This window comes from Lissotriton helveticus, chromosome 11, assembly GCF_964261635.1.
Source record: "Lissotriton helveticus chromosome 11, aLisHel1.1, whole genome shotgun sequence".
Classification (NCBI taxonomy): Eukaryota; Metazoa; Chordata; class Amphibia; order Caudata; family Salamandridae; genus Lissotriton; species Lissotriton helveticus.
The window spans coordinates 1031103500-1031127685 of record NC_136072.1 but is presented as its reverse complement, the minus strand read 5'-3'; the positions used below and the strand labels follow the sequence as shown (position 1 = coordinate 1031127685).

General features: G+C 43.5%; 1 long non-coding RNA gene across 1 annotated transcript in view; it reads left to right on the top strand.

Moving 5' to 3' along the window:
- The window catches only part of LOC144792435 (uncharacterized), a 142856-nt gene that overhangs the window by 56194 nt on the left and 62476 nt on the right, over positions 1 to 24186 (top strand). The window contains exon 3 of the long non-coding RNA XR_013602557.1: positions 3461 to 3560. This is a non-coding gene — a long non-coding RNA (uncharacterized LOC144792435). The remainder of the gene's footprint in view (positions 1 to 3460; positions 3561 to 24186) is intronic.

The window sequence follows — 24186 nt, the reverse complement described above, 5'->3', positions numbered from 1 at the left end:
TTTTGGCCTTCAGGAATGCCATATTTATCATGCAATGGTCCAAAATCTATGTTTTGCTAATTAGCTAACAAGTCCACTAATTGCTCTACTACTCAGATCCGCCGATTGAAGTATTCTCTCCCAGTCCCCTTGGTGTGGTAGGGTCAGTACTCTGGTTAGTGGGAGTTCGGGTGCATAGGGCACCTTTGTTAACGTTCTCTGCTATGACTGTACCCAACTGTACCGCATGGTTGTCAACTATATATCTTCGTGCTCATTTCTGGGATTGGGATTTTAACAGAATCTGCATATAGTTTCTATTGTGGGCATGGCCAAGATTTACCCCTTCTGCATGAGAGGTTCACCTCTGTCCATCGGGCAGCCGACTGGAGTTGGATGAACATTTAATACAAAACTCACAATCAGGAGCTGCTAGCCCCACGTCTGACACCAGTAGCCTCAGCTTGGGCAATGAATCACTGCGCCAATTCAGGCCTTAGATTATATCTAGTAAAATGAAGTCCATTTCCAGAAAGATTGTTTTGGATATTTTGAGTGACAGCTTTGAAAAAAGATATAGTAGGCTGGGTAAATTGGCCTTTTGCCGCCAGGGAGACCATCTCAGAGACAGATAGCGATAGTGCTACCATAAATTTAAAGAACATCTCATGGCTAAAACAGCCTACGATCCAGTCTAAAAGTTTTACTTCATTTCTATAGCTGCGGGCCCCCAGGTATTCCAGCTTGTACGCTTTCCACTTAGGCTTCTATACAGGGGTATAGCCATTGGTGCTCCCCACAGGGGTATAGCCATTGGTGCATAGGATAAACTCCAGACTTGCCCAGTTGATTCTCAATCCCAAGATGTTTCCGTCCTGTTCTAGATGCATATGTTGTTCTTCATATACCATTGATAGCATGCAGCACATCTGGCTTACATGTGAACAGGTTGGTGGGGGACGCTGGGCGGTGGCAGTCTCGCAGGGACCTGATGTGCCATTTGTAGGGCGAACTACTGTGTGAGCTTGTCTTATACTACCATCTGCCGCATCTAGGGTTCAAGGAAGGCAATCATGTTTTGCCCAGTGTTAGAGTAGTGGGAATACCCACTATGCTAAGATTGTTCCTTCTGGATCTAAATCCCGACCTCCACCCAGACCCAAAGTTATCCATCCTGTATTTCAGGTGTCTAACTCTTTTAGTTAAGTCTTTGATCTGCCCGGGCAGTTCCTCAGCAGCTTGCTGTAGCTCTGATATAGTCTTTTCTACTTTCATGACACAGTCCATCATCTTCCTAGGATCATCCTGTAACAGTGTCTTTTTAATGTTCCAGCGAGTCTGTAGGGGAGGCTTTAGTTGCAAATATTGGATCAAGCTTGTCTTCAGCGTTGTCCGGTTTGACACTACATTGATGCAGTGCAGAGCCACCCAGTTTGAGCGCAGTGTCATGTTCTTATGATCTGTGTCATCTCATAGCTTGGAATTTCTCCTCATTCTGATACTGGGATAGGAAGGCTCAACTGGGATCTTGCGTTGGCCCTCTCTGCTACTGTGCTTCTTCTCTCAGGAAAAGTGTTTTCTCCTCCGCAGTGCTGTGAAGCAAAAATATAGGGCCAAGGGAGAGACGTACCCAACCTCCATATGGTTGGCTGCGCTTAACTGGATTTTGGTTAGAGTGTCAATACAGTTCCAACCCTGCTGCCTGTGATGCGTCAGTTGTTGCCGATTCCATTGAGTCCCTTCAGTAAGCTTTAGTGCACCATGATGTTGCATACAGTTTCCCCCTGATTTTCTTTTATCTGCCAAGCACCCGTCCATGCAGGGCCAGTGAATGTCTGTTGTTGCTCTCCAATGACGTGCAGCTCTCAGGGGGAGGCTGGGCGAACATTGCTCACCATCTACCAGGATGGAACCCAGAGCCAGCAAAGTGTGAACCTCCTACAGTGCCAACAATGTCAGGCCTCTGCCATCGCCAGCGCACCACTGTGACACTGGTCCTTCTGCTGCCTCTTCTCTGCTGCGTTAGATGGATTATCATGAGCATGCTGTTGACATTTATCCCCTGCTATTTGGCCCCTTTTCTTTTTTCCTGTGGGTGAGAGAGGCAAAAAATCATTCTTATTGCAGACCCCCCAACTCCTCAAGTTATTTCATTGAGCTCTGGTTTCAATGAGATGGGGACAGAGGACTGATGCCCAATGCATGCGGAGCATCCTGCAACCGCCAGCAGCACCTCGTTAAGGACTTCCAACTGGGATTGGGGATAAAGCTGGCCCCTGCTCTAGGAGTCACTCTTTGCTCCCTCTGCCAACGTTTGCCGGCCCACCTACCTCAAAGGTCACCGACCTTCATCTTGTCCAGTAGTGTCTCCAGCTCTCCATATTGCACTCTCCCCATTTGCCTGCTGCGATTGTCTGCAATTTGCCTCTGGATTCGGGCCAGGGGGCCACGTTTCTCCCAATTATTCACCAATCAGGCTGGCTTCGTGCCCCACAGATCTCTTTATGCCAGACTGCAGCCCCACCGCATCAGCTGCGGCTGTTCACCATCTTGATATTGCATAGGCCAGCCGCTTCATGAACTCCCCTTGTTTTAGTTGTGGCACTACCGCCCTGCTCCGGATAAGCAGACTTTGATTGGGAGCCCCATCCCATTACATGATAAGTAAAAGCCCCCCGGGGTTATCCAGAGCTCTTCAAGCACACTTCTCACTCCATGACATCCAAGACCACCCCCAATCTTGAGATGTTGCCATGTGTGGGGCAAATATATGTTTTTGAATGGTTCAGATTTAAAAGTTCAATGTCATCCAAGATTGCATGGTATTGAGAACATCATTGAGGATTGCATAAGCTTCCATGTAGTTGGAGGGTATGTTCAATATGTTAGGTGTTTGGAACATTAAACTTATAGTGTGTGTGTGTTCAGATGAGTATATTTTAAATTACTATGATGTGATACCAGCGGTGGGTGGTAACATGTTAAGGAGTTAGTACCTGATTGCACATTGTAATGCTTTAAGCATTTTCACAGAACATGTTTTATAATTTTGCAGCACCGAGTTATATATGTGACCAGCCAGGTGCTAAGACTCAGAACCCATGATACTAGATTCCAAAGCCAACAACTGAGCTACTAGACTAGATTAGCACAATGTCATTTCTGTGTTTGAGCCAAGATGGTGTAGAATAATAGATGTTTCCCTAAATGACCATATTAAATGGGATAGTTTCGATATTGGCTGAAATTTTGCTTTTGGAGTCCGCATCATTAGCACAAGTTAACACCAGTGCAATTTCCGCCACTACACTACAGAGGTGCAAGTGTCTCAATACAATACATTTTTCATTGTTAGTGTGGCAAAGGTGACATTTCCATCAGCAATGGAAACTGAATTCTGTTTTTTAATGTATAAATCAGGTTCTAGGTATGAAAGAGCTCTGAGCAAAAACACTGTACATTTTTCTTTTTGTCTCCTAAGATGAACAGAAACCACCAGTGCTCATGAGAATCAATGGGTTGTGCCTCTTCTATGACATCTGTGAAAGTAAACAGACACCATCCTGATATCCAGATTAATGGTAAGCTCTTGATTTGTTTCAGGCCAAGAACCTCCAGTAGTTTATTAATATGTACCCAGGCTAATCAGACACCGTTTTATAGGGTGATTCTTGGATGTGACAGCACACAAAACCTTTACCAAAGCGTTCTGATTGCTAAAATTACCCTTTTTGTTCTCAACTGTAAATTTGCTCCTTTCGTTGGCATATTACTTCACAGTTGTTGATGCCTTAAAAAAAAAACTTTTTATAGTCTAGCATAAGGTTATTCGAACACAACAGCGACTATAAACACACATACACACAATGCATCTAAAATCTCTTCTCTATGTCAGATATCTGCAGAAATTTCTCTATCCCTCTCAATCAACATTTACAGTTATTCTACCCCTTTGTATCTCCCTATCTCATCAGATCTTCCCAATCCACTTCCTAATATTGTCATCCTCCTTAAATATTTTGTGTCTCTAGGGATTCCACTGGATTTACAGAGAACTAAGGGGCACATGAATCAAACCTGCATTTTGCGATTTCTAAATAGCAATTACCAATTCGAAATTTAGAAATTTAGAATTGTGGGGGCACATGCATCATTGAAAATTGCATTCGCAAATGGTGCGAATTGCAAAAATCGGCCGTTTGCGAATGCAATTTGAACTTTTGGGATGCATCATAATTTTTGTACTTTTCGCAATTTTAGTAATCACAAAATTGCGATTGCATTTAAGGAATCTCAAATTGAGATTCCTTAAATGCAATGCATCAAAATAAAAAACTTAGCGATTTCGCTAATAGGGGGAGCAAATTACCATGAAGTTGACCTTCAAGGTAATTTGCAAAAACTTTGAAAAATGCACTAAAGTGCTTTTTTCAAAGTTCCATTTTACACACACACACATGCCCTTGGGGCATGTGCGTGTGCGAGATGTACTTATAGGCAGATTTCAGGGATGCAACAGGGTGTCCTTTTGACACCCTGACACCCTTGAAATTGCATTCTCAATTTGCGATTCTCTAATTGAGAATCGCAAATTGAGAATGCCTTCCCATTCATTCCTATGGGCTTCTAGGCCCATAGGAATGAATGGGGAGGTATTCCTTAATTGCGATTCGCAATTTGCGAGTCGCAATTAAGGAATTTTAAGAAATCGCTATTTTTTTTGCGATTTCTTCATGCATAGCCATTTGCGATTCCTTAATAGCGAATCCTTATTTTTTGCAAATAAGGAATCGCAAATGGCAATGTTAATGCATGTGGGCCTTGATTCCTTAAAATTCCTTAATTGCGACTCGCAAATTGTGAGTCACAATTACGGAATTGATTCCCATTGATTCCTATGGGCCTAGACGCTTGCACAATTTGCAAGTACACCACAGGTACTCGCAAATTGCGCATGCAATTTCAAGGGTGCAAGGGTTCCAAAAGGATACCCTGTTGCACCCCTGAAATTCCCCTTTTTCTACATGTAGCGCACACACATGCCCCTAGGGCATGTGTGTGTAAAATTTAACTTTGAAAAATGCACTTGAGTGCATTTTTCAAAGCAATCGCAAATTGCCATCAACTTTAGTTTGATGATAATTCGCGATTCCTAATAGCGAAATCGCAATCATTTTTTGCTTAATCCATTGCATTTAAGGAATCGCAATTTGCGATTCCTTAAATGCAATCGCAATTTAAGTAATCGTAATTTTAGCAATTATTAAGTTGCGATTTTTGCATTTGGGATGATGCATCCCAAATGCAAAAATACAGTTGCAAAGGGGCAGATTCTGCGAATCTGCCCGTTAGCGACCGGTTTTTGGTTTGATGCATGGGGCCCCAAGTGTTCTAGCTAACTTAATATCTTGGCTTTTGATAGCCCAGCAATCCACTTAGTTTATGGGTGTGTAAAAATGAGACCCCATTCCCAGGCCTTGTAGAAGCTTATATAGGTCTCTGATAGTGATAAGGATTTCATTTCCACTGGCTTACAACATTATAATGAGTCCATTGTATACCTGCTATTATCATAAATTAAAATGGATAGTAGCTTGCCAGCCTGACTGTAGTATCCTGGACTTCACACCCGCTTGTGATGCCACTTTTAGGCTTGCGACACTGATCATGGAATGCTCTTCTGAAGTCAGGATTTTGTGAACGATGGTTTTACCTCGCTGTCACTTTGCTCATGTTCCTGAGGCTGGCGCTGCTGTTGTGCCTAGCTGCCTTGGGTGATTTTGTGTATGAAATAAACTTGTTACCTGCGTACCTAGTAGAAGTGAAGAGGATTTTCTGCAAAGACTCTGTGGTGCTGCTACAACCGCTGTCCCTGACATATTCCAGGGATGCCAGGTGAAATCTCCACTCTCTACACCTCATATTTCAGCAGGAAATTGTTGACAACGATTACCAGGTAAAATCCCTGTACAACGGGACCTCAGCGAATGCGGACAAGTGGGGGCGGAGACAGTTCAAACGTTGGACATGCCCGGAGGCAGGGTTGAACATATCCGTCAGATGCCGTTGGCTCAGCGGCATTTGTAGGCCAATTATCTTTATTACAGCTTAAGATTTCAACAGCAGTTGGCCCCTTTACAGAGGTGAACAGAGCGCCACAAAGTACAGTGAAGCATCTTAACCCATAATTAACCCGTTTTCTTTGCACAAGGTGATGTGCACACCAATTTTGTAAGCACGGCACACTGTATCTCATTCTCAACTTATTTTGTTGCCTCCTTTCTGACTGTGTTGAAGGCATTGCTGAGCACTTCTAAGTGTGTCCTTTTCTACATGCTTTTTAGGTCAAGCCTGGGCAGCGCATGCGCTGCTGTTTGAGCCATGCTGTATTAGAGTATGGCCTTGAAGCTCCGCCCACTCTCCGCCTATATTTTTCATTGGCTTGTGTCATTGTTCTTTGTAAATGCTGTCTTCTGATTCGGTAATAGGCTTGTTAGTCCCTCCTTAGTACCGCCTTGTCTTCATTTGTAACCTCTCATGAGGACTTGACTTTTTAGTGGTGGGGTTACACGGTATGTTTTATCTCTATCTGTAAGCACTATTTCCTTTAAGGATTTTCGCCCATTCCACCCACAGCGTGCTTTCCTGATACAGCCAAACTTTTTCACACCGCATAGCAGGACAGCGGGTGCTTTCACTTTAAATCACAGCCCTTTGCTTTTGTCTATGCTTTATTTGGAACATATAGCGCAGCGAGGCGCTCAATTATAAAGCATGGCTGGGCATTTTTTTGTGTTGGTCCCACGCCGTACACAGGCATTGGAGGCATGAGAGGGAGAGCGGGTAGATTTTCCAGCATACACCGGGTTTAGGCGCGCCACTCTCCTCTCGCACGCTGCCTTTGCCGACTCATACTCTGTCTCCACAGCTAGCTTTACAGCCCGACATGAAAGGGCACCGATGTGACGCTGATCCAGAGCCTCCACCCCTCCCCTCTGGAGGCAGGCTGAGGAAGCGAACTTTGCACAAAGCTGCTGCAGCTGAAGTGAGTCACCGATACACGAGGCATACAACTGGCTACCTGTAAAGGGTGTGCTTGTGTGCTTTCACCCCCAGCTTTACGTTGCTCTTGCTCATTTGCTTTACTCTCCCTGCCCTCCACGTTGCTCTCTCTATCCTTTGCTTCCCCTCATCCTCTGTGCCCCTTCCCCCACCTGCGCCTTCAGTTTTGCTTCCCCACACCCTCGCCGTTTGTGTTCCTTCTGCTACCTCCCATGTGAGAAAGTGGCTCTATATATACTGGTGTGAAATAAACGAGAGAGATCCCTTAGCAGACCAGGGGAATAGGATACTAGCAAACAGTGAAATAATAAAGGAATCCCTTGGCGGAAACAACTGAGACGTTAGCCCATATATTAGCGCCGGTCTCTAACACATATAATGCATAGACAGAAAATTTGTTTAAAAAAGGTTTTCACGTTTTATGTTTATGTTAAAAAGAGATCATCAACAATACAATAATTTAAAAAAACACAACAAATTATAATTTCATTAAAAACATATACAATGTATATCACAACCATATGCATCCAAGGTTCATAAATCTGCTACTAGAACAGAATCTTCCGAGCACAAGCTAGTTATCGTGCTCAACTAAATAAAAAAGAGACAAAGGGAGAGACAAACACAGACAGTACTATTTGTCATCAAAGTTGCACATCTAAACAGACCAATATTAAACTATATCCTGGACTTGCTCAATTAATGTTTTCTGCAGGAATGAGCTCGGTCACGTGATTGTGCAGGTATGGGCGTCGACGCGTTTCGATGGCTTTTAACAGTAATGTACCATCTTTTTCAAGACTGTATGATGTGTCTCTCTTAGTAAAGGGCACTGGTTGGTTACCACTTTAGTAAAATCCTGTAGATAAACATATCTAAATAAGTGTCATACATGGAAATCATCTTATTATAATCTCACATTTTAAACACCTAAACTTAAAAAGGCAGAATTTTTCTTCCTTATTATCCAAATGCATTGATTGGGGATCATGACAACATTTATGGATCTCCTTTCCTAACACAGGACAGGTGACTGATCCTAATTACTCTGCCTAAGAGATCTGTGATGGTTAGAGTCTATTCACATATACCATTTTACAGGATACATATTATTCAATTGTCGGAATATCGCAATATCCATAGTAAAAATTGTTTAGTGCTAATATATGGGCTTATTGTGCCATGCTCTTAACTCCAGACTACCCCATTACCAGGCCATTCCCGTGTTTTTAGAGGTCACATGGGGTACCACCCTCTCTTCTAGATCTTGCTATGATCCCATTTACTACAATGTATACCTGACTTATGCTTCAAACAGTCTGTACAGGGTACATTTTTTTAAAGTTTTTACCTTATTTCATGTTAATCATGTGCGTTATCTCTGAGTTCTATATCTTTTGTACGTGATGGCATCCTAATATGCGTTCAAGCTGCAACAGAAAACATTTTGGTTGTTGCTGAGGTTTATTTATTTGGCTATCCCCACTTGCTTTGTAGTTGAATTATTACGACAGGCCTTTACCTTAAAGTCTATTCCTGGTTATTGATGCCATTCACATCAGCATGTGTTGTCGCATATTTTAATTGCCCTCTTATCTGTGGAGAGATGTGCGATTAGCCTACATCTGTAAGACCTCTCTTTTTCAGATTGTCTAATTAAGAGATACTATTGAGATACCTACTGAGAAAGCACTCTCACGTTGAGTCTATTATATGTCTTGCGAAGGCGGTACAACTCCCCCGGTCCCTTCGATCTCAAAAAATCGTCCCAAACAAATAAGCCTAGTTCTCTCCTCTGTGGGGAGAAGAAACAAAAAGGAGACCTGTATTTATCAAGAAAATAGCATTTTGTACCTTGGTTTACAGGTGCGGTTCTTTCATTAACATACCTAATTAAGGTTAGCTGAAGAGTCACTGGGGTGGATATGGGTTACTGTCCTTGCTTCCCTATGCTTCTGTTAGGAATCTAAAAGGAAAAAGGCACATACTCCACATTACTTATTATGGCCCTTATCCTACTTCTTATCTAATGCTACTCTTCCAAGTTTAAGCACTCCTTACCGTTTGGTTATTTGGACCTTGTCTCTCCACGCCCAATTCGCCTGTGTTCCTGACTGCCTCGGCCGGAAATGGTGAAATAATTGGTCTCTTTAGGGCATGCGTTTTTAAACCCATTTGCTTGAACTGTCATTGGATACCCTCAAAAACTTACAGCTGGTGTACATTGCTTTCGCGCGTTTTGTAAACTAGATTCGATCGGAGAGCTAGACTTTATTTCATTTCCGTGTTTCAAGCCTCGGTTTCAAACTGTGTCCTGGATAGAATAACGACGCTGACTCGGCCCACTATAGAAACTCAATAACTGTTTATAGTTCGCCGTTCTTATGGTGCCTCATAAGCTGCGCTAGGAGTCTGGGAAGGCGATAATCACCCTTCTCAGAAATTCCGAGCCAATAATGAGGTGTGGGCCGACCCAATTCTACGATCAGCCTATTTCCTTATATGATTACATATTTCTTATACATGTATATCTACCCACACTGGCACATAACCTAGAACATATTTTAAATCATATTGATTCGTGTAATCAGATCCCTATTTTATGCATTGTGCTCTGTCCCCATCATTCGGATGGGTGACATTGGACATACCTACTATACTGACTTTTGATTTAAATATGATCTTTCTAATCGTGATGTAGTGATTGTCTATACCTATACTGCACCTTTTCCCTGGGTTTAAATGGACCATGTAGATTCAAGTCTTATACTCACTGATAAAGTCCTTTCAGCTCATTATTTATATCCCCCCGCAGACGCTACACTCTGTGTAGCTTATGCTTGGATTGTCAGGTTCTGAGTGCGATTTAACATTTCCTAAACGTTAGGTATCATTTGCTGACTACTAGCAGACTAAAGAATAGTCTAGACTGCACGCAGGGACAGTCAAACAATTTATCCAAATGCCATAGATTGGCCCTTAAAGGCCTACATGAGTGTAATCACATAACCATAAAACCCGCCGATAAGGGGGGGCGGGGTAGTGGTTCTTAATACCGCAGATTATGAGAACAGGATGAGGGCACTCTTAAATGTAACAGACCACTATATTCCAGTCTCGTCCAACATGATTGATAGGCTTAAGAGAGAGGTTGCACACTTTTTAAATCAAGGAAGGGAGAACAATCTGATATGTGAAGACGGGTACAGGTTTCTATTTAATATTAACCCAATAACTCCGGCAATTTATGGATTGCCCAAAACCCATAAGGATGCTGCTAATCCACCCATGCGACCCATTGTTAGCAGCTTAGGCTCACTATTAGAGCCTTTAAGCAAATATGCGGATTTTTTCTAGAGGCCTATTGTCCAACAACAGATGTCGTACCTGAAGGATACAGCACACACTATTTCCATATTTGAGGGACAGAGCTTCGACAGGGTGACCCAGTTCTTGCTCACCCTGGACATTGAAGCTCAGTATACCAACATCCCTCAGGTTGACTCAATTAGGGTACTGTCTACCATTCTGGATAATGTCAACCTGAATGGTGGACACAAGGATTTTATTACTGGCTGTATAGAGTTGGTACTTAAAAATAACATTTTCCTGTTTAAGGAGGAGCTTTTCAAACAGGTGAAGGGGACCAGTATGGGGGCCACATGTGCCCCCAACCTGGCATGCCTCTACGTTGGGCATTTCGAACAGAAACATATTTATAACGAAATGGCACAATTTTTTGAAAACATCTCCCACTGGCATCGTTTCATTGACGATATAATTTTTGTGTGGAACGGTGCCAGTGAGGAGCTTGAGTCTTTTTTAGAATGGTTGAATCTAGGCGAGTGAACTTTCTGGATATTAAGATTAAGGAGTCAGAAGGGTCAATGGAGGTTGAGCCTTTTACAAAGCCAACAGATAAGAATACTTTATTGCAATGCCAGAGCAATCACCCCCGATCCCAAAAGGATAATATCCCTTTTGGTGAATTTTTAAGGTTACGGTGCAACTGCACAACCTTAAAAGATTTCTATTATCATGCAGAAATTATGGACAAAAAACTACGTGAGAGAGGGTATCCTAAGAAACTTGTAAAACAGTCCCTGAAACGGGCGAGATTTTATGATAGAGATCATCTGCTGGACATGAATAAAAAGAAAATGAATAAAGTCCAGGACAGGATTGTTTTTGTCAGCCAGACAGCATCATGTCGCCCATCCGAATGATGGGGACAGAGCGCAATGCATAAAATAGGAATCTGATTACACAAATCAATATGTTCTAGATTATGTGCCAGTGTGGGAAGATATACATGTATAAGAAATATGTAATCATATAAGGAAATAGGCTGATCGTACAATTGGGTCGGCCCACACCTCATTATTGGCTCGGAATTTCTGAGAAGGGTGATTATCGCCTCCCCAGACTCCTAGCAGCAGCTTATGAGGCACCATAAGAACGGCGAACTATAAACAGTCATTGAGTTTCTATAGTGGGCCGAGTCAGCGTCGTTATTCTATCCAGGAAAGCCATACATGAAAGCGAGGCTTGACTCACGGAAGAATAGAACCATAACGAGGCTTGACACCCGCCTCAGTAAACGGTTTGAAACCGAGGCTTGAAACGCGGAAATGAAATAAAGTCTAGCTCTCCGATCGAATCTAGTTTACAAAACGCACGAAAGCAATGTGCACCAGCTGTGAGTTTTTGAGGGTATCCAATGACAGTTCAAGCAAATGGGTTTAAAAACGCATGCCCTAAAGAGACCAATTATTTCACCATTTCCGGCCGAGGGAGTCAGGAACACAGGCGAATTGGGCGTGGAGAGACAAGGTCCAAATAACCAAACGGTAAGGAGTGCTTAAACTTGGAAGAGTAGAATTAGATAAGAAGTAGGATAAGGGCCATAATAAGTAATGTGGAGTAGGTGCTTTTTTCCTTTTAGATTCCAAACAGAACCATAGGGAAACAGGGACAGTAACCCATATCCACCCCAGTGACTCTTCAGCTAACCTTAATTAGGTATGTTAATGAAAGAACCGCACCTGTAACCAATGTACAAAATGCTATTTTCTTGATAAATATAGGTCTCCTTTTTGTTCCTTCTCCCCACAGAGGAGAGAACTAGGCTGTTTGGGATGATATTTTGAGATCGAAGGGACCGGGGGAGTCGTACCGCCTTCGCAAGACAAATAATAGACTCAACGTGAGAGTGCTTTCTCAGTAGGTATCTCAATAGTATCTCTTAATAAGACAATCTGAAAAAGAGAGGTTGTACAGATGATAGAGATCGCAGGTCACCCGGCCAACGATTTCACCATATACGTACCGGGCCCATATACTTTTCTCAATTTATCATATACATTAATCGGGTGACCTTACACTCTACTACCAGTAACCCTGATTCCTTTCCTTTTTATTTCTCGTGTACCCGACTTACCATTCCACCGTTACAGGTACCTAATGACCACAATGGATCAGGGAGCTAGCTGTGTAGAAAGACAGACAACCAAATACCAACATTTATATTTCTTTGTATTCGTAAATGACCAATAACTCAGGAAGTTTTAAAGGTTTTATCTACAATTCAGATTTGGAAAGCATACAGTTTACAACTAAAAGACAATCAATAATCAAAATAACGAACAGCACATAACCATAGAGAAAGTAAATTAGGGCAACCATTTATGAGTCTATAGGAAGATAAGAACATGAGAAATGCTAACCAGATTTCAGGGATAGAACTTTAAGAAAGTATAACTAAAAAAAAAAGCAAATTTATGTACGTACTAGAATTTTACTACGGGGAAATACCTCAAGGTTTGGATAAGAGTTTGGGAAATCCTATACATCTATAGGAAGGGTAAAATTTGGAACATGCTTTAGTTCTAGAAACCTTACTTCAATAAATTTTAGTGAAGGAAAATTATAAACCACATCTATATTTCATAAACGGTATGAAGAATTGTGCTTGAGGGAAGGGTAACATAGGAACATGCTAGAAAACAGCAATAACGTATGAGCTCTCATTCAGTAGCCTTGCGAAAGCATGGAAATCAATTATGCGCAAGAGTATGTCTTTATTAAAGCAAAAGACAGAAAATAGGAAGTGCAGTATAGAGTTTCAGCACTATATATTTACCTAGAATGGTGTGAAGACCAACCCTGGCCACGGATCAGTCAAGGACAGGAAAACCCCAAGGAAGGACAGTCATCAATGGGACAGCAGGTGCAGAATGGACACCCCAGGACAGGACAGGATACCCAGATTAGGATCAGGACAGGACCACCAAGGAACGACCAGCACCCGCAGTTTGGAAGCAGCGTCTGCGCTCCACCCTCTCTGCAGCTATCGGCCAGAACCCCGATTGGGTTATCGAACTCCCCAGCAAAGTGCTCCGCCAGCACTTAAGGTTTAGTAAAACCTCTTGAGTCTATGGTATATTTCGGACAGAGTGCTCCGCAGCGCTCTGTATTCAGTCACCTATTGAGTGCGTTGGGTCAGTGACAGGTCAGCTATTCAGACAAGTCGGAAAATTTCTCTAGCTAAACCTAGGCTAGTTATACTGTTTTCGGGTCAGTGTACCACCCCCCAAATGTTGCAAGTGTCAGAATCCCCAATTTCAAGTGGTCCCCAAGTAGGATAGGTCAACACACCAATCACAATTTACGTTTACAAGCTCACATTTACATACTCTGGGACCGCCTAGTGAATTTGGGGTTCCCATGAGATATTCTTCAGAATACAATAAAAGAATACATTTGTTGCTACTGTAGTACATTTCGACTTCTCCGGCTGGGTGAAGGTGCATCTTCCCAGGCACATCTTGGCCGCCACCTCTGGTTGGCAGTCGTTCAATGTCACCAGCCGAAGTCGGTCATGCGCAATAGGGTACTTCAATATGGATTCCCGGGCATCCCATCAACCCTCAATACCGTGGTACATGAAAAGTAAGCGAAAACAAATTAAAACATTGAAATAAATGAATACACTGTATACCATGAATTGCTACTCTATATCCCTTTACTTAAAAATATACTATGGCATGAGGGATTAATGCAAACAGACAATAACATAAAACATTAGCGCAAGCTTCACCATGTGAGAACACAGACAGCCATCTTAAAAGCAAGTGCGCAAGAGCAAAGGTTCCCACCAGAACTGCAAGTACGTCACGTCATGTGAGTGTGACTAACGCATGCGCAGAACGAAACCCGCCAAGCAGCGGCCATTTTAGATACGAACATTAATGAGTTAGTAAACACATATGCAAGCGTCTCTAGGGCACCCCAAATGTCAGAATAAAGGGAAATTAGTAAGACGAACAGGTTGAATTATGTTGTTATAAGTTATTCGAGGTTCATGAATCCAAGCAAGTCGCGTAATATGCGAATCCTTGCTTCATCAATCCCCTCTTTGATGATATTTACTATCATCATAACTAATGGAATCAGATGCTAACTTTTCTTTCACACTTTGTATATTTCAATTTCTTCCAGCATTCGATTCAACTTTTCTTTAACGTCTTTAGTAGGGTGAGAATTTTTCACCCTTTTGTAGATCTGATTATTCTGTTCTTCTAATTCAAGTTCATCCACACTCCGTTTCACACCTCTCTTATTCACAGTATATTTCTTTTGGTGTTTGTGACATTTGCAACAGACAAATATAAGGAATATAATAAACCCTATTATGACAATTGGCATCAGTACCTTAAACAACAAACCTCTACCTAACTGTGCAATCCAATGACCCACAGCAGAGAGACCATCAGTAAGTCTTTTCCAGGCACTGTCAACCTCCAGTGGTTTAAGTTCTTTTCCCAAATTTGTAATGTTCCTTACATACCTTTGGATTCCTACACTTTTGTCAGGTATGTAAGTGCAACAATGTTGCGCTTTCAACATTCTGCAGACTCCGCCCTCATTTGCTAATAGAGTATCAAGGGCAAGTCGGTTCTGTAAAACCATTGATCTGATCGCAACCATTTCGGTGTTGACCATCAGGAAACCTCCAGCAGTGTCGGTAGATAACCGATCTACTACTGTAGACAATTTGCAAATTTTATGTGTATTCAGAACCACTCCCACTGCAGGTATTATTGCACTAAAAATATCTCCTACAATCTCTCCAGCAGTTTCTCTTCTATGGCGTACTAATGGGTTAGTTTCTTCATTGCTTCCAGTGATTTTCCCCACATGGTATATCTTCGGGAAGACAATACCAAAGTAGCAACTCCCGTACCAATGGTCGGGCAATTTGAAGTAAGCCTTGTTCCCACAAATAAAATAAATCCCAGGAAACACAGGCTCTGTCCCATATTTGAAACCCCAACCTCTAATTACCTTGTAATTATGCTCACATTCACTGGAACCGATGAAAACATTGTTATAATAACTAGTCATTTCCCTTTTAAGACAGAGCTTCCCCTTCTTCTCGAAATCAAGGAGCATAGCAGCAGTAGCTCCGCCATCTGAGGTGCTCCCTATACTTTCTGCCCATTTAGGAATTTTATGGTTCCTATCTTTGGCTTTCTTTTGGAAACTCTCTCTTCTCTTCTCTACCATGTCCAGGAATTCTTTTTCCTTTTCATGTAAAGAACAGGTCAGGTTATTTTTATGTGCATCATCTATATTAATTTTCCCTACAGTTAGAAAATAATCACTCATGTATTTAGCTACATCTCTAGTCGTCTGTACAGGGTTTAGGTTTCTTCGAACAGGAAGTTCAGAAAATGTCACGTCATAGTTTGAATAGTAAGACTGTAAAGGTCCTCTTTTGTAAAATAAGCTAGTCAGTACACTACAGGAAATTCCATAGGTTAAGGGCAAGTGATGATAAGTCACACCTTCAGCTACAGAAGTAGGTAGCTTCATGCATTCCATAGATTCTACATAATGCAATAACAGGTTTGCGAAAACGTTTAAATGAGTCTTGTTCTTAATCTTGTTAAAGTGTAATGCTTCCTCATCTGGTGCTTCTGAATTTAACTGTCTCCGTTTCAGACTAAGTGGTTTGTCCAATGTGTCTACTCTTCGTGGTGTCGTTCTAGTGTGTGATTCTACAGTGTCGTCAGGTAAGTTATTATTTGGGTACAGGCTTGGATTCTTACTTATCAGAGAAGGAAGGGTTACAGTCAGTCCTATCCACAGGATCAGTACTATTGCTACACTACATAAACATACTTGGCAGCATGTTTTACAACAACTACGTCTAGGTCTTCCATTCACACTTGAATCAGACATTTCTGCTTAACAGAAGTTTTCCAACCCCTCTTTGTAACTTTGCACAGATAGCTTACACTGAGCAACTTCAGGCTGGTTCGTCTTCTTCGGCAGACTGATCAGCTGTCTGTTCTTCGTCACTTTCGTCAGTTATATCAAGATCCTCAAATTCCTACAATATCAAATAAGTCCATTCAGGATCCTGATATTTTTCGTTTAGTCTTTTTATCCGGTCACTTCTTCTTTTGGAGCTTTCTCCAGCCTGCTCTGCTATACGAGAACTTTGTCTTCTTTGATCAAGTTTTTCTTCTACTGTTTTTAGTCTCAGTCTCAATTTCTTAATATATCTTGGTTCAGTATGTTTCTTTTTCTTGAGTCTTTTAGCTGGCACTGTAGTTTGGCTGTCTTCTAATGCTCTCTTATTTTCACTGGTTTGTGGCACTTCTGCTTCTTCTTCTTCCCTTCCTGTCTGACTAGTCCCAGGTCTTTCTTCAGTTTCTTCTGCCTGGTCACTAAGCTGGCCTTGTTCAGGTGTATACTGGATTTGGCTTTTGGGCGTTTCTATTTCTGTGTCCTGAACACGTTCTTCTAATTCTATCTGGTCCTGTTCAAGCACTTCGAACCTTTGATTTTCTTCCGCTTGAACTTTCGCCCTAATTTCTATCTGTCCCATTTCAATTTCAGGAGTTCTAGGAGGTGTGTCGATAACTTGTTCTGTCCCTATCTGATTTTCTTCTCCTTCAGATTTTACCTGGAATTCGATAATCTGATTGTCTTCTCCTGTTCCTGTCTCTTCTTCACTATTTCACTCTCTGTCTGCGTAGGTTTGACTTCTTGTTCTGATTGGGTCATCGGTCAGGTCGATTATGGGTATCCACTCATCTTGACTGGTGCTCGGTTGTTCTTCATCAGCTACTTCGGAACCCACGTCTGGAGACTCCTCAGCTGGGCAACCTTCAGCGTCAGTCTTCTTTTCGTCTCTTATTACCTTCTTGGTATGGCTGGCATGGATCCACTTTGGGACGCCGGCACACTTCACCGCTGTCGTGGTCACCAGTATCACTTGGCGTTGTTGATCCCCACTTCGGTGCAAGGCAATTTGAACGAGTATGTTTCTTGAGTACAACCCAGTCACCTGGAACCAATTTATGGACTGGAGTTGTTGGATTGGCGACGGCGTCCTCCCCAATCTGGCGAGAGATAGAACGCACTTGGTCACCTAGTTGCTTGCAGTATTCAAGTACCAAATCATCAGAAATGCTTAACAGTTTGTATCCTGGTACCCATGCCTGTCTCATCACTCTTCCCATCAGGATTTCATGGGGGCTCAGGCCTGTTTTTCGGTCTGGAATACTTTGGATTCCCATCAGAACAAGAGGCAAAGCATCTATCCAGTTCATGCCAGTAGATTCACACATCTTTCCTAATCTCGATTTGAGGGTGCCATTTATTTGTTCCACCACTCCAGAAGCCTCTGGACGATATGCACAGTGCAGCTTTTGTGTACTCTTGAATGCTTTACAGAGCTGATCGATTACCTCATTCTGGAAATGCCCCCCTCTATCTGATTCAATTGTGACTGGAACCCCGTACCTAGGTATTAGCTCTCGTAGTAACAATTTGGCTACAGTCATGGCGTCATTCTTTTTGGCTGGGTAGGCTTCTACCCATTTTGAAAACAGGCAGACAATGACAAGGACGTATCTCATTCCTTTACAAAGGGGCAACTGAATGAAGTCTATTTGTAATCTTACAAAGGGACCTCCTGATTTCCCAATTTTTCCCAATTCAACTACTGTTCTCTTCCCAGCGTTGAACCGTTGACATGTCAAACACCTCTGGCAGAGTGACTCTGCTACTTTCCTGAACTTCGGGTTGTACCATGTTTGTTGGAAAACCAGAACCATGGCATCCCTGCCAACGTGTGCATCTCCATGCATCAATCTGGCCATAGAAGCAAGCAAGCGTCTAGGCAACACAGGCATACTGTCAGGGCCAACAATGATACCATCCTCACTTCTCTGTCGACAACCAAGCTTTCTCCATTTTTCCTTTTCCTTTGTTGGTGCTGCATACTGCCAATCTCTCAATTCCTCCCATGTAGGCACCTCTTCAAACACCATAAGTTGGCAGCTGTTTCCATATCCCCCCAACTTAATATTTACAGACATTCGATGTCTGGCACAATGTTGGGCCACTTCATCAGCATATCTATTTCCCACTGTCACATGATCAGTGCCAGATTTGTGAGCAGCACATTTTACCACTGCCAATTCTTTTGGTAACTGGATTGCATCCAGTAATTCTTGTACAACTTTTCCATTTCTGATAGGAGTGCCTGAAGAAGTCAGGAACTCCCTCTGTAGCCACAATTGGCCAAAGTCATGCACAACCCCAAAACAGTATTGACTGTCAGTATATACTGTTATTCTTTTGTTTTTCCCAATTTTACAGGCCCTTGTCAATGCAATCAATTCGGCTACTTGTGCAGACTTAACTCCAAATAAACAGGATGCTTCTATAGTGCGTTTTACCGTGACTACAGCATAAGCAGCACTTAGGCCTACAAGTTCGTGTCTCAGACATGAGCCATCCACAAACAGCTCGCTATCTTCTATGGGCAGTGGTACTTCCTTGATGTCAGGGCGTGCTTTAGTACTGAATTCTGTTAGGTCAATGCAATCGTGCTCGACCTCTCCCTTTGCTTCTGCAATTATTGAGTCTGGTAACAGGGTAGCTGGATTCAGGATGTTACACCGAGAAATGACTACATTTGCAGCACCTACTAGAATCCTCTCATACTTAGTCAGCCGACTAGGTGTGAGATACTGGGTCTTAGTTCTGGTTAGTAGGATTACAACTGCATGTGGAACATACACAGTTACATGATGTCCCATAACGATGGATTCACTTTGCTCAAGACTCGTGCAAGTTGCAGCTACTGCTTTCAGACATCCGGGTAGTCCAGCAGCCACTGGATCCAAAGTAGCAGAAAAATATGCCACTGGACGCCTTGTCAAACCATGGGCTTGGGTTAGGACTGACAGTGCACAATTGTCTCGTGTATCACAAAACAATGAAAATTCCTTGCAATAATCAGGCATGCCTAAAGCAGGGGCTGTACACAGACATTCACGTAATTTAGTAAACGTTGTCAGGCTTTCCTCGTCCCATTCCACTGGGTCTTTTGCTCCTTTCTTTGTCATTTTGATCAACGGTTTTGCTAGGACTGCAAATCCCACAATCCATTGCCTGCAGTAACCTACAACTCCAAGGAACATTCTGACTTCTTTCTGAGTACGGGGTAACTGCATGTTTCGAATTATTCTGACTCTCTCTGAAGTAACCTTTCTGATACCTTTTTCTATCTGGTGCCCCAGATATTTTATTGACTTTGTACAGAACTGCAGTTTGTCAGGTGACACTTTATGTCCTCCTTCCCCTAAGTGGTTCAGTAGTGCAATGGTGTCAACAACATAGTCTTTCTGACTCTTAGATGCCACCAAGAGGTCGTCTATATATTGTACCAAAACTGAGTTTCCAGGTAAGACTAAAGATTCAAGGCATTTTTTCAAAATCTGATTAAAGATTGAGGGGCTTTCTGTGTACCCCTGGGGGACGCGATTCCAAACGAACACGTGACTGTCGAAAGCAAATGAGAAAAGACAATTGCTATCTGGATGTAATGGGATCGAAAAGAATGCGTGACATAGGTCAATCACAGTGAACCACTCAGCATCCCAGGGGATCTGATACCGAATTACTGCTGGGTTCGGAACAATAGGACAGCAAGGAACAACTATTTTGTTTACCTTTCTCAGGTCCTGCACTACTCTGTACTTGCCACTAGGTTTCTTGATTCCAATTATGGGTGAGTTACACGGGCTACTCATCACTTCTTGTATGATGTTTGCTTCTAACAATCTTTTTATTTCAATGGCAACTCCTGCTCTCACTTCTGCACTCATTTTGTACGGTTTTGTATTGGGGTAAACTGCATTTTCTCTCATGGCTATTTTGATTGGGTCCACATTTGCCATCAAGCCTACATCCTTTCCAGTAAAGTCCCATACTTCTGGCTTCACTGTCTTTTGGAGTTCTTCGGGTAAGTCTTGTATAGTCAATTGTTTAATTTCTGAGTCAGGTTTGATTAACATTAATTTATATATTACATCTTCGTCTGGGGTTTGAATTTCGACGCCTTTTGGTGTGCAAAAGATGGTGCAGTTCATTTTACACAACAAATCACGTCCCAATAAGTTTACAGGACTGGTATCACAAACTACAAATCTATGCATTTCTTTGAAGTTCCCTATTGTGATCTCCATGGGCTCAGTAACTGGGGTACTAATCAATTGATTAGATACACCCACTACTTGGATTGCTTCACCCGAGAGGGGTAGGTTTGGAACGTCTGCTGTTCTCAAAGTAGAACGGGTAGCAACAGTGTCCAACAGAAAGGTGACATCATTGCCTTCAACCTTTCCTTCAATGTATGGCCCAGACTGGTCTACCGGCAAGGAGGCGCCAACCTCGCACTCCTCGTCCTCCCCCCTCAGGCCCCGTCAGTACTGGTCGTCACAGAAAAAAGTGTAATTCAACAGAAATTGCGAAGTTGCTGCATTTCTATCCTCATTTCCTCCCCAGATCTCTATGTCATCACCCTGGGGGGTTTTCCCTTTATAATTTGGTTTAGGTGCACGGGGCAACTGACTCGCCTTTACCTGTTGCTGGGTCTTTCTTGGTCTTTCATTCTGCATCTGTGGATTTAAATCAGTGTTTTGGAGGTTACCATTCAGTAAATATGGACACTCGTCTCTCCAGTGCCCGATTTCTCCGCGCTGGTGACAGGGAAATTTCTTTTTGGCTTCCTCCCGACTCATTTTCATCTTGGGCTTTCCCCCACCCCCAGAACCTTGATTTTGGGAATTCTTATTCATTTTACCCAATTGCTTTTCCTGTTGTTCCGCTAATTTTACTTGTGCCCACATAACTTTTTCTTTCAGAGCCTTACGCTTATCAGCCATCTCGTCTTCACAGTACTTTGCGTACCGTAAGACTTCGTCTATTTTCTTAGACTGCTAACAGATTTTATTGTCTTTGATCCACTGACAAATTTCAGGTCTTAAACCGTTTACAAACCTGTAAATGAAATGGGTCATATCCTTCATCTCGATGTTATCTATACCACTGTACGTTTTAAATACCTGTAACAGTCTTTCATAAAAGGAATGCACTGTTTCATCTCTTTCCTGTGTAGTTCTATCTATTCTGGTCCAATCAGTTTCCTTTGCAGGCACCTTTCCCTTCAAGTGTAACATCACTTGCTGGTATTTTTCCATTACCTTATTAGACGGGGCTCCTGAAACAGGATCCCTCGGGTATTCCTCACTAGGCCAACCAATGGCAATTTTACAATCCGTCCACAAATCAACGGGAACGACTATGTCGAAAAACCCATCCAGGTCTTTCCACAGGCATTTTTGCATTTTTTAAGCCTTGTTTGTCCTTCACAGCGCTCGCCTCGCGCTTTTTACTAAAAACTTACCCTCTCATTCAGGGACCTCTCCCTTGCCTGGTAGTTTCCCGCGCAGCCGAGGTAGACGCTGCAGCGGTCCCAGGATCCCTCGCTCGCCGCCTTCAGCGAGCCGCTCCCCAGCCACGCCCACTCTCTCTGGCCACGCCCACTTTGGGTTTTAAAACAGGAGCTGACTACGAGCTCAATCAGTTGGATTCTCCCCTGCCTTCCGCGGGAGCTATACTTAAAGCCCTGATTTTTTAAGCCTTGTTTGTCCTTCACAGCGCTCACCTCGCGCTTTTTACTAAAAACTTACACTCTCATTCAGGGACCTCTCCCTTGCCTGGTAGTTTCCCGCGCAGCCGAGGTAGACGCTGCAGCGGTCCCAGGATCCCTCGCTCGCCGCCTTCAGCGAGCCGCTCCCCAGCCACGCCCACTCTCTCTGGCCACACCCACTTTGGGTTTTAAAACAGGAGCTGACTACGAGCTCAATCAGTTGGATTCTCCCCTGCCTTCCGCAGGAGCTATACTTAAAGCCCTGATTTTTTAAGCCTTGTTTGTCCTTCACAGCGCTCGCCTCGCGCTTTTTACTAAAAACTTACCCTCTCATTCAGGGACCTCTCCCTTGCCTGGTAGTTTCCCGCGCAGCCGAGGTAGACGCTGCAGCGGTCCCAGGATCCCTCGCTCGCCGCCTTCAGCGAGCCGCTCCCCAGCCATGCCCACTCTCTCTGGCCACGCCCTTAACGGCCCTATAAAAACATGTGCTTTCCCCGTACGCGCAGCGGACGGGCGCAGCGGGCGCGCCTAAGGCAAGCCCGTCTGCGCCCGTCCGCGACCAGGGGCCATAGACCCTGCCCAATCCTTGACATACTCCCCCACTCAATTATCTGCTCTCATGACCCCCAACCCTCTCTCTCCTTCTCTGACACTTCACCTTGCCTCACTTGGTGTCCTCGCGGCTCACTGCCCTTGCTCACTCCCTCTCTCCCCCCACCTCACTTCCTTACCTCCTGCCCAACTGACAACACTCCCCCCGTCTCCCTCCCCATCCGTAGCCTCTGCTTTTCTGCTCAACACTCGGTCGGCAGTCAAGCACCAAATTGAACTCTTCAATCTCCTATCCTCAGAATCCCCCGATTATCTTTTTCTGACCGAAACCTGGTTTACGACCGACTCACTTCCTGATCTTCTGGCTATCCTCCCAGATACCTACTATGCTCTCCGCATGGATCGCCCGCCGGGCAAAGCCGGTGGCGGTATGGCAATGATCATCCGCTCAACGCTCAGATTTCAGCTTCTTGACCACCCTCCCATACCTCATGTGGACTTTTTGGTTGCTCGGTCCATCAATCTCACTGATCCCCTCACTTTTGTGCTTGTTTATCGGCCTCCCCAGTCCATGCCTCAGTTTGTCCCACTACTTCAGGACCTCTTGGCCACCCTGGCAGTTAACAACTCGTCCGTAATCTTGCTTGGGGACTTCAATTACTGGCCCGACGATCCCAGAGAATGCTCTGCCTCCAAAGACTTCTCTGTCACCCTTCGGTCACTCAACTTTTCTCCTCACATCACTCTCCCTACCCATGACAAGGGTCATATTCTAGACCAAATTTGGTCACTGCGCCGCCAAATCTCCCTTCCCTCTATCCTTCCCTGCATCTGGTCGGATCATTTTATGATTTCTTTTAATATTTTTTCCGCCCCCCCTGTTAAAATTCCATTCACCAAGAATGTGTCAGTCCGTTGTTGGAGCAAGACGGACCTCGCTCTTCTTTCTTCCTCCCTGGCCTCTACAGCGCCTGATCTGACGGATCTCCCTCTTGAATCCCAAGCTGATGCTATCAGCTCTTGGCTTTCTTCATCCTGCGACATCGCTGCTCCCCTTAAGAAAGTCAAATCTGTCCGGCCTCATGATGCCAATAGATGGTTCACGAGTGAACTTAAAGACCTCAAACTCAGTCTCAGGCGCTCGGAGCGCCATTGGAGACGCAATTATTGTCCCTTGCTCCGCACTAGGTACAAACTGTTACTGAATAGCTATAAGAAAGCTATTGTGTCGGCCAAAACAGCTTATTTTTCAGAGAAGGTTGCTCTCTCTATTAATAAACCTCGCGAGATCTTCTCTCTGGTCAAGCAGCTTGCTACCTCTGACCGCACCAATATCAGCTCTGTCCCATCTCAGTCTTTTTGCCTCATTCTTAATAATTATTTTATCGACAAGATTACTGCTATCAAAAACAACATCTCCACTGTCTCTCAAATTCAAGCTATCTTTTCTCCCCCTCCGCCACCTCTGCTGCTGGATCACTTTCCCTCTATCACCTTTGCACAATTTTTTCTTCTGCTTGCTAAAGTTAAGTCCGGCTCCCCAGCTGACTGTGCGCCGGCCCGGATCCTTCAAA